A 12,148-nucleotide genomic window follows, 5' to 3' on the forward strand; every position below is an offset into this window, starting at 1 on the left:
TAATGTCAAGTTGTCACAACAAAGATATTTTGAATAATGTCAAATTTGTATTAAAAGTGTCATGATTTACCGAATGACACTTTATGACAAAGTGTCATAAAGTGTCAGTCATAAATATTCATGCAGACCTACTCATGTTCATGACAGGTGTTATGTCATGTTTTTGACGGTGTCATGATAGTCTTATTCACAACCCGTCAAATAAAGTGTTGCCAAAAATTCCTTTGCTATTGTGGCAACACTAGGGTAGGAGTCTGGTACTCTGCTCTTCACAGCAGGGTAACCAGAAGTTGTCAACAACGCCACCTTGGGAATTGCACCCAAGGAAATATACTGCCAGTAGGCTCGAGGTTCGTGACCACAGAGAACAAGACTTTTCCAAAAAAATGGGATTACATTTATTATTTCATGTTAAAAAGTAGACAATCACAACATAAGGAACACAATAGGAAGGGGGTGTACAGTACTGAGGCCTACCAGCAGGGGGAGGACGGTCCAAATGGGAACTGGTTCCTAAAATAAATGTATAAATCCAAAATAAATCACCCCAAACACTTGTGAACAGGCATTCAATCGTGAAGAAACCCCAACACCGGCCACTCGCACAACACAGTTCCAGTCTCCCAGGAGGCCCCTCCCACTACCGTCAGCTCTCAGCCTGGAGACAAGGGGGTGGGGTCAAACAAGCAAATACAAAAAAAACACAATTACTACAATTTACACTTGGCCAAAGACTAAAATGAGGTTACCTCCAACCTAACCAATTAAAATAATCAATGTTTTAATAGAATAGTTTAAAACAATCCATGGCTGCTTCCTGCAGTGAAGCTGGAGGGTACACAAAACAATAGAATGTTCCAAAGTAACAAATTCAAACCAAAGAAAACCCAAAACTAAAGAAACCAAACAAATTAACAAAGCAGTTGCGACAATAAAACAGCCAACCAATGAAGCAAGATAAAGTAACCAAAAAAATGAAAGAAAATACTGAAACAAAACAGCAGGGTCTCCAGTGAGCTGCAGCAGTGACAGAGCTGGAATTAAATCAAAAGGTTAGTAGGTGATTTTCAGACAATGGAAGGCAGAGGAAACCATTGTCACCTACCAGAGCTGGATGACTTTACCCCAAACCAGAGGATCCTTTCCAGCCCACAGCAGGAGGATCAGCTTTCCAATATGTGCTATATATAAATAATTGTTATTTTTGGTGTTATGGAGCTGTATGGGTGCAATAAAACAATACATACCCGTTTTATGTGAAAACTGCACTGGGGAGGGTGAATCACAGCCACACCCCAGTACCAAGCAGGAGCTTCCAGTGGTTTTCTAGATGTAAACAATTTAAGTCAAATATTGAATTTGTAGGTCTTATGCTGAAGGAGAAACATTACTTACTGATGTAGAGCTTTAAAACATGCACGCTACCCAAGTGACCTTCCCAATGACGCGACCAAATGCCAGCATAAGCAACAAGGTGAGAGAGTCTGCCTTTATACTCTCCACCCCTCATGAGGTGATTAGGGGCCAGGTGTTTTGAATATTGGGGCAGGCTTCTTCCTGCTACATTCCACCCCCCCCAAAAGAATCGTCGCCCCGACGATTAAGCCAAAAGCCAGCTAACACCAAGGTCTAAAAACAGCCGTTACCACATTTAACACTGGATCAGGTGGGTTCCCAACTTGCTGTTCAGGACCCCTTACTGGTCTAGGGAGATGATGCACATTTGAGTGCTGACCTGCAGTTGACCTCTGGGTTCGCCGCACACTTCCCCTATCAGTAGCTGGCTGGGAGGACGATGGCAGCGCCATCTCCAAGGGGCCCTGCATCCTAGAAGGACCAGGCAGTTCTTGATCTTGTTGAACTGTAGCCAATGGATGAGGAGTTTGTTGGGTCACTGCAGCATCCTGTACTGGGGGAGATAACTCTGCAAGCACAACCAAGAAATCATCTTCCCCTGACAGATCTTCCTCTGATGGCAAACGATCAGGTAAGGGCGAGCTAAGGACGGACCCAACTGGAGACCCAGTCCAAACCACTGGTTTCAACATGGTACGGTGAACATTTTTAACCTTTGACTCATCATCCACTGGTGCAATAGTGTACACAGAGCCCCTTTCCTTAGGTGCCTTGAGAACCTTATGCACTACAGAACCCCATATGTCGTGGATCTTGTGGCGCCCCCTTACGCCGAGCTGTCGCAGTAATACAAACTGCCCCTCTTTCAATGGAGCATCTTTCACACACCGATCATTCTTCTCTCTTCTACGCTTGGCAGCCTCCTTCAAACGTTCCCTAGCACCCTCAAAAGCAACCTGTAACCGGCTTTGGTGCTCCTGGATCCATTCATGGACACTGCCACCTACAGGATCCTGAACCCTCCCCAACAGAAAGTCAACTGGTAATCTCGGCTCCTGGCCGAACATCAAGAAAAATGGGGACTCTCCTGTGGCCTGATGAGGTGTGGTATTGTAAGAATATAGAAGTTGTGGTAAACAAGAACACCAGTCCCGTTTACGGGACACCGGTAGGGTGCGCAACAAATTGTGTAGCGTCCGATTAAATCGTTCACACTGCCCATTACCGGCAGGATGGTATGGTGTGGTGCGGGACTTCTCAATACCATAGAGGCCACACAACTGTCGGATCAAGGTGCTCTCAAAGTTTCGTCCCTGATCTGAGTGAATACGAGCTGGGACGCCAAACTTTGAGAACCACTCCGTCACCAAAACCTGTGCCACCGTGGATGCATGTTGGTCACGTGTGGGGACTGCTAATGTATACTTGCTGAAAACATCCGTCAAAACAAGAACATTCTCCAAACCATTACGAGAAGGCTCCAACACCGTGTAGTCCATGGCCAGGATCTCATTTGGCCGTGAAGCCAACAAATGCCCCATGAAACTATATACAGCTGGCTGAACATCCTTTGCAACTTGACATCTCTCACAGTTACGGCACCACAGTGCCACCTTACCAGACATGCCTGGCCAATAACAGCGGAGCCGGAGCAACTCCAACGTTCTCTCGACACCCTGATGTCCATGTCTCTGGTGGACCTCTGTTAGAACCTCCTCATGTAAAGCAGCAGGCAGCAATACCTGCAGTGTTCCCTCTGTGGTTCTAGGGAGGAAAACCTGGCGGTACAGAACTCCATCACGTTCCACCAGCCGATCCCATTGCCTCAGTAGAACTAAAGCAGGCTGCGACAAATTCTTGCGTTCCTGATGAGTTGGACGCCTTTTCTGCCTCCAGAAGTTCAAGATTTCCTGCAATACAGGGTCATTCTGCTGGAGAGCACAAAGATCAGGACGCGTATACTGAGGGAAAGCTGTAATGGTGGCCTGAGTTACCTCAGAGTCCTTTTTCCCCAAAGCTTGCTGCAAAGGCTTAGGAAGTAAAGTACCTGGAAGCATAGCTTCCAGATCTTGTACCCCAGGAGAGTGCAGGCGAGACAATGCATCTGCATTCTTATTACTTTTACCTGAACGGTATTTTATGTCAAAGTCAAAAGACGCTAGCTGCGCTGCCCAGCGCTGCTCTGTAGCACCAAGCTTAGCAGAGGAGAGGTGGCTAAGTGGGTTATTGTCCGTGTAGACAATACACTTATGACCCAACAAATACTCACGAAACTTTTCGGTCATGGCCCATTTGAGTGCCAAAAACTCTAGTTTCATAGAGCTATAATTGGCCATATTCCGTTCCGGAGGTCTCAGTCCTCTGCTAGCATAAGCTATTGGTCTCACTTTACCTTCTTTCTCCTGTGAAAGCACAGCCCCTAGCCCACCATGGCTCGCATCAACTTCCAGTATAAATGGGATAGAGAAGTCAGCATAAGCTAGGACAGGTGCAGTGGTAAGCTTTTTCTTCAGCGCCTCAAAACTGTTTTGACAAACCTCAGTCCAATGATCCAGGACCCCTTGGTCCCGTTTCTTCTTGAGCTTGGTACTTCCACTTTCAGCTACTAGTTTATGAAGTGGTGCAGCCAACTTGGCAAATCCCTCCACAAACCGACGATAGTAACTGGCGAAACCCAAAAACGAACGCAGCTCTGAGATGGTACTTGGGGGTTGCCAATTGGCCACCACTTCTACCTTACTTGGATCTGTGGAGACACCCTTATCAGAAATGACATGACCCAGGTAATGGACCTCTTGTTGGAAAAAGGCACACTTTGACAACTTTACCTTAAGATTCTCTTTCTGCAGCCTCCCCAGCACCACCTTCAGCCTATCCAAGTGCTCATCTATGGTAGCAGAGAACACCACAATGTCATCCAAGTAAAGCAGCAGAGACTGGCACTGCTGATCGCCAAAGATTCTTTGCATCAGTCGCTGAAAAGTGCTAGGAGCATTACACAGGCCAAATGGCATGCGGTTCCACTCAAACAACCCAAAAGGGGTGCAAAAAGCAGTTTTACCTCGATCTTGTTCAGCCACTGGGACCTGGTTATAGCCGCTGGCTAAATCCAGGGTGGAAAACCAACATGCGCCTGTCAGTGCATCTAAAGATTCTTCAATCCGAGGAAGAGGGAAGGCATCTTTCCTTGTTTTACTATTAAGTTGCCTATAGTCAACACACATTCTAAGGTTCCCATCTTTTTTTCTTACCAAGACTATTGGGGATGCATATGGGCTGCAACTTTCTCTGATTACCTGAGTGTTCAGAAGTTGGTTAATATGTTCCTTCACCACATCATAATCAGATGGAGGAATCCGTCTGAAGCGCTGGCGAACAGGGGCATCATCCATGAGAGGAATCTCATGAGCAATCAGGTTAGTGCAACCTAAATCTCCATCATGGGCTGAGAAAACTGATGTATACTGTTTAAGAAGAGACCTCACCTTCTCCTGGTTATCTGCTGACAAACTTGACACGTCCACATCCCTCAGCAGATCCAATGCCACCTCGGAAACGGACTGGGAGGCCATGGTTACAGCACAGGGCGACACCTCTGTTACACCAGCTGGCAAGCTTGCCATAGTGACTTCAACCAGGGTACCAACCCTGGTTCGGGGATAAAGAAGCACATCGGCACAACCCACATTGATGACCAGAATGTCAGCAATGCCATTCTCCACCCTAACCAGAGCAGGTGAGGCAAGCAATCCGGCTGGTAAGCCAGACTCCAAAGGCTCAAACAATGCACTCGTGCCTGCATATTTTTGAGAGCAGGTTGCTGCAACCAGTTTCATCATGCCACCAGGGATCCGACAAGCCCTTTTACCACCCACTCTGGCAATTCCAGGAGCTCCACCTGAGGCCTTCACACTAGTCAGGTGGCACTGATGCAAGGCCTGCCGAACAGGCTCAGAGGCCTGAGATAACACTGGCAGGTCAAATAAAGCCAAACCATGTTGTCCAAAAAGTTTTCTGTAGCATTTGCTGATAACATTCATTCCCAAGACACCAGGAAGGTGAGATGAACCACCCACTGGGGTGTTTTTAACCACCAACACACCACAGTGCATCATAGTTTTATCAAAAAGTTCAACCTCAAGTTCTAGGTAGCCAATATATGGTATAGCTAATCCATTAGCAGCCCTAAGCTGTAGCCAGTTACATGTTTGAAGCTTATCTATACCCCATGGTTCAAAATGTTGGTGAAAGAAGCTTTCAGTGATCGTAGACACCATGGAACCAGTATCCAACAAACAAGGAACCAATACTCCTCCCATTTTCACTTCCAACTGGGGACAAGATGACATAAGCTTGGAAGCCTCCGAGCCAGAAAGTCCACCGCCAAAACTGTGGCTCTGCAATTCGGCGGGCATTAGTTTTCCGACTGTGGGCCACGATGGGATTGCCTGGCAGACAGTTGGGTTTGTGGAGTGGACTGGGGAGGGGCAACACGAACACCATCACATTCTCTAGCAAAGTGACCCGGCTGCTGGCAACGTCTGCAAATGGCAGGGCCCTGGTATAAAGTGGAACGGGTCTGCCGATGACCTTGCAGTGATGAGATACTTTGGGTGAGTTTGTTTAGCTGCTCTTGCTGTAGCTTCATCATCTCCCTTATTTCAGTCAACTCTGATGTTAAATGCGAGTTAGTCATCTGCTGGGGGCACTGCACCCCATATTGCAATCCAAGAACTGATGGAACAGAGTGACTGCGGCCCCTAACACCTCCAGACATCCCCTCACGCTCCCACCTGATTGCTTCAGCCCGGACATCTAACAATGTGGCTGTCGGTTTTACACGCACAAACTGCTTTAACTCACGACGTAGTGAGCCATCGATGACATGCTCAACAAATTGGTCACGCAGTAACACTTCAGCATTAGGAATGTCACCTGGGGCTTGCTGCTTAACAGCGGCCATTAAACTCATTAATGCAAGAGAAAACTCTTGTAATGTTTCTCCTTCTTGCTGCCGCCGAGAAAAGAAAGCCTCCTGCAGGGCAACATACGAGTCTGAACACCCATACAGCTCCTCAAGCACAGCAATTATTTTGGCTGGATCCTCTCTTTCTGCCCTGGGACGGAATTTAATTTCCTCATGTGGCTCTCCTTCTAGGTGGTCAAATAAGAAAAAGGCCTGATCCAACTCTGATAGGTGACGGGCTCTCATACAAGCCTGCACTTCCTCTAACCACTCCACCAAACCGATACCTTTTCTTCCTCTGAAAAAGGGACATTTTCTATCCCGGGGAACAAGCACCAACCTCTCCATCGGTTGGACACCAGCATTAGAAGACGACGCAGATGGAGTGGGAGGCTCAGCACTTGAACCAGGTGCAACAGAAGCTTGTCCACATCTCAGCCTCTCATTCTCTGCCCTTAGCTGCAAGATTACCTCCTTTAACTCCTGCAACTCTTCTTCCATAGCTACAATTTTACACAAGAGATGAACAGGAGTTCTGGACCCACGTATGGGAAACACTGCTGCTTTGTTTCAAACAATAAATACAAACCGAAGAAGGAGAAGAGAAAAAAAAAAACACAAGTGGAATGTCTGTTCTCAAAGGAATCCTGCCAACAACGCCAGATTGTGGCAACACTAGGGTAGGAGTCTGGTACTCTGCTCTTCACAGCAGGGTAACCAGAAGTTGTCAACAACGCCACCTTGGGAATTGCACCCAAGGAAATATACTGCCAGTAGGCTCGAGGTTCGTGACCACAGAGAACAAGACTTTTCCAAAAAAATGGGATTACATTTATTATTTCATGTTAAAAAGTAGACAATCACAACATAAGGAACACAATAGGAAGGGGGTGTACAGTACTGAGGCCTACCAGCAGGGGGAGGACGGTCCAAATGGGAACTGGTTCCTAAAATAAATGTATAAATCCAAAATAAATCACCCCAAACACTTGTGAACAGGCATTCAATCGTGAAGAAACCCCAACACCGGCCACTCGCACAACACAGTTCCAGTCTCCCAGGAGGCCCCTCCCACTACCGTCAGCTCTCAGCCTGGAGACAAGGGGGTGGGGTCAAACAAGCAAATACAAAAAAAACACAATTACTACAATTTACACTTGGCCAAAGACTAAAATGAGGTTACCTCCAACCTAACCAATTAAAATAATCAATGTTTTAATAGAATAGTTTAAAACAATCCATGGCTGCTTCCTGCAGTGAAGCTGGAGGGTACACAAAACAATAGAATGTTCCAAAGTAACAAATTCAAACCAAAGAAAACCCAAAACTAAAGAAACCAAACAAATTAACAAAGCAGTTGCGACAATAAAACAGCCAACCAATGAAGCAAGATAAAGTAACCAAAAAAAAAATGAAAGAAAATACTGAAACAAAACAGCAGGGTCTCCAGTGAGCTGCAGCAGTGACAGAGCTGGAATTAAATCAAAAGGTTAGTAGGTGATTTTCAGACAATGGAAGGCAGAGGAAACCATTGTCACCTACCAGAGCCGGATGACTTTACCCCAAACCAGAGGATCCTTTCCAGCCCACAGCAGGAGGATCAGCTTTCCAATATGTGCTATATATAAATAATTGTTATTTTTGGTGTTATGGAGCTGTATGGGTGCAATAAAACAATACATACCCGTTTTATGTGAAAACTGCACTGGGGAGGGTGAATCACAGCCACACCCCAGTACCAAGCAGGAGCTTCCAGTGGTTTTCTAGATGTAAACAATTTAAGTCAAATATTGAATTTGTAGGTCTTATGCTGAAGGAGAAACATTACTTACTGATGTAGAGCTTTAAAACATGCACGCTACCCAAGTGACCTTCCCAATGACGCGACCAAATGCCAGCATAAGCAACAAGGTGAGAGAGTCTGCCTTTATACTCTCCACCCCTCATGAGGTGATTAGGGGCCAGGTGTTTTGAATATTGGGGCAGGCTTCTTCCTGCTACACTATGAATGATGAAGCGTTCATTAAAACTGTTTTGTCAATTTATTTTCAGTATTAAGATACTAATTTACCCATAAAAAAAGATTTCAAAATAGGCTTACGTGGTTAAATAATCTGCGGAGTGTGAATATTTTTGAATCTGATTTATCAATTCAACTTGGAAAGCCACATAGATAAAGTCAGACAGTGGTTAACTATGACAATAAAGCATGTCAAAAGTTGTTGATCATTGACAATATTCACATTTATAATGTGTTATACAATTGAGATAATTACTCATATTGCGAGTCAAAGAGTGGACGGGCTTTGATTCAGAGAAAACCACCTTCATTTGAGACATGGACGATTTTCTTCCGGAGTTCCTCCTGTTTCTCATTTCAACTAAAGAAACTGCAAACCCTGTGTGGTCTGGGAGTGGAGGACTGTATTGTTTTAGGATATATATTTTTAATCCTTGTGCATGCGATGACTGAGGGATTGTAATTGACAAGGCCCCAATTGTTTTTCTATTTCTGTAAAAAAAAAATATGTACATATATTTTTTGTGGGGGGGGCCCCTATTGGTCACGGGCCTTTGGAATTGTCCTAACTTTCCCCCCTATAAGGCGCCCCTGTGGACATTAAACCCATATACCAAATAAAAGTTGTAATAAGTTTCGGGGGTAAGCTGCAGTATGAGTTCCAGCAGAGAAACATAATAATTGTAAGAATGGGAAACGGAGTAAAAATGATAGGATTTCCGCTCCACTGGGAAATACAACAGTACAGTGTTGTGTTACCACTCCTAAAAGTACATCAGGAGAGCTACTTCTAATATACCTTAATACATTCAGCTAATACCACAGGATGAAAAGTGGGATTTTTGACCCTGTATTCTGACGCAAACGCAGCTAGTCAGCGACAGATATCGTCAGCAATCGACAGTTTACATTTTCACTCACGGGAGTCGATATCTGTTGATTGCTGAATTCTTGGAGGGGGGAGTGGATGTGCGGTGGAGCGGGCGGGCGAGAGGTGTTAACGACTCTACTTAGCATACGAATAGCCTAGCATATGCAAAGGCGCTTCAGCAGACCCACATGGATTCTGTCATTGGATGAAAAACAATGACATCAGAGTTCATCATTGACATGTGATTGGTTGGTTGATGTGTGCCCATTGGATAGCACTTATGTCTTTATAAATAATCCCCGCCCCAATCATTAAAATTTTTATTGCTGTATTTTAAAAAATATATTAAAAATGCTGTATTAAAATATATTCATTTGATATTGCTTATATGCAACATGTTCATATATGAGGAAGATAAAAAAGACAGAGGTTTGTTTTTTCTTTATATCATTTTATTTTTTACTGTTTGCACACAAAATAAGGCATAAATGCTTGTCCCTTTCTGGACTATTTGGCAGTTTTTTTTTGTCCAAACATGAACATTATGCAGCGTTCAGGACAGGCCCAACGTCTCTCCTGTAGCATAGACCTGACGTCTCTTCCTGTAATGTAGTCCTGATGTCACTGAGCTCCTGGTTGGAGGAACTTGGGGTCCATCCTGACTCCGCCTCATAGCTGCCATCCTCCCAGAATGCCACCTCCTCTGCTGCCAGTACTCTCTGCCTTCCTCCATCAGCTGTTAACACAGACAATCATTATGAGCTACAGGCATCTTTTAGTCATTATGAAACTACAGTGAAATTGTTTGGCAACTTCCAGCTTAGTATGCACACATAAGACATTAAAACAAACAAATAAAAAAAAACATTAATATATTCTAACAAAAAATAAAAACTTTAATGAAAAAGAGAAAACACTTGGAAACAATTGGAAGAAAAAAGAATTAAAAGCAGTTGGTAATAAATAGTAAAACATAGTTCAACAAACTCTGAGGCAGATAATTTGCTTTGATGGATTTTAATAAATCACATTACTTTAATCATTCAAGGAATTGTGACATCTCTAGATTAGTAATAAATCTTACCTGCTTCTTTCTTGAGCTACATCTGGATGACTGGCAGTAGGTCCTGGATGCAGCTGGAAAACATTTTTGTGCATCGTCAATACATAGCATAATTACATTATGTACATAAACAATATTGAAGCATAAAATATCATCAACATTCTAAAATAGTAGATACTCACACAGTGGCATCTCTGTCCTCATCACGGACATCAGAACGTTCCTGAAGAGTCTGATTGACGCAAATGTGACTCATTCTGTGGAAATAAATGTTAAATTAAAAAAACATTGTAGTGTGGCGGATACAATGTATATATTTCACACCAGAATGTATGCTTTTATTTTGAAGGAGAGAAGGTGAGGTGTGAAGTGACCAACGGTTGTGGTTCATTCGATTTTTGGTTTTATGTTGGAAGACATTGAGAATTAAACAAGACTCAAATCTTTTTCGTCTTTTTCTGCTGACTTCCACAGTAGCAAATATATCGCTTTCTCAAAAATACGTAAGTAAATTAGTTAAAATTATTCTCAACCAACCATTATACAGTCGGGAATCAACGCAGTGATTAATTATACATTCCGGCTTCATGACTTCGTCCTCAGATCCGTCCTCCATCCGCCATTTTGTAGATCTTTACTGTTTTCCACACTCTGCCTTGCTGTACTGCGTTACAACAAAATAAATAAAATAACGGGAAGATCAGTTTTCCTTACAAATATGTGAGTGTTCACTATTCACTAAATGTGAAATCATAACTTACTGAATCTCTCTTGGTCCTGGTGGACTCAGAGCTCCTCGGCACCGTGGTCTGAGGTCTGGCTGGTTCTGCTTGGCCATTTTTCAGGTCTGAAAAAATCAAAGAAGATGCGAGTATTTTTAAGAGTTCAGAACATCACATGTAATAGAGATTACAATACAAAATCTCACCCTACGCTTGTTTCGGCATTAAGAAAACGACAGACCGCTTTCTGTAAGAAACAAACAAAGCAACTGGCCTCGCTCCATGTGTTATTTATAAAAGCTTTCTTACCGTGAGTTCGGCCTTGTTGGACCGCCGCGGTGTCATCTGTTGTTTTCCGCCGGATCATTGCTTAATATCAAAACGATACTGAAAAGGTAACTCCGTGAAATATGACTTTTTCCACCATTTCACACAACGCGCGGGTTTTTCCGTTCATGTTGGGTGTAGCAGTTAGCACCCGTTAGCAACGGTGCAAATCTTCCTCTGGAGTTTAATGGCGGCTGCTTGACCGACTATGAAAGCGCATTACTGCCACCAACTGGACTGGATGAATGAAAGTTGACAGAAAAAAATACATTCTAAAAGTTATTTTTTCCAAAAGTTACTGTAATGTATACAGCGATGTTTATACATTTGTGTTACAGACTGTCAGTGAACGCACCAGAAAGACTGACGCAACAGTTACGTGACAGTATATTTTATTTTTATTAGAATTAATTGCAAACATTTTTTTATATGTATAGATGTTTATTTACTCAATTCTACTTTGAGCTGTCTCCTTTTTAGTTTATACAGAATATGATTCATAATCCGTGAGTTATATTTAGTGCTTAACTAACAAAACTTTTTTAAAAAAGAATACAAATGTTTATACTCTATCAGAAATTAAAAAGGATTAGCTACAAAATGAATAAGAGTCAAAAGGCGGTGCTCAACAGTTGATTTGCATTTGCATGGCTCTCAGCAACTTTATTTAAATACGAAAACCTCTGCTAGGCACAAGGGGGGGGGGTGATAGGGGAACACGGACACACAGCGTTTTTGACCATTTTTGGCAGTGTTCGACTCCGACAAAAACCTCTTGCCGAAAGCCCTCAATCTCCATGCGCACGGCAGAACAAGGTGTCAA

General features: G+C 43.5%; 1 long non-coding RNA gene across 2 annotated transcripts; it reads right to left on the reverse strand.

The window, feature by feature from the left end:
* Positions 1-9,643: 9,643 nt before the first annotated feature.
* LOC145550064 (uncharacterized) lies at positions 9,644-11,691 on the reverse strand. Of its 2 annotated transcripts, XR_014085911.1 has the most exons (6): positions 11,308-11,691; positions 11,038-11,123; positions 10,814-10,940; positions 10,459-10,533; positions 10,298-10,350; positions 9,644-9,949 (listed from the first exon to the last, which is right to left on the reverse strand). It is a non-coding gene; the product is annotated as an uncharacterized LOC145550064 (long non-coding RNA). The 2 variants fall into 2 exon arrangements; XR_014085910.1 differs by lacking the exon at positions 11,308-11,691 and having other exon boundaries at positions 11,038-11,299.
* Positions 11,692-12,148: the final 457 nt, after the last annotated feature.

The sequence above is a fragment of the Poecilia reticulata genome, chromosome 22, assembly GCF_904066995.2.
Source record: "Poecilia reticulata chromosome 22, P_reticulata-male-v2, whole genome shotgun sequence".
Taxonomy (NCBI): Eukaryota; Metazoa; Chordata; class Actinopteri; order Cyprinodontiformes; family Poeciliidae; genus Poecilia; species Poecilia reticulata.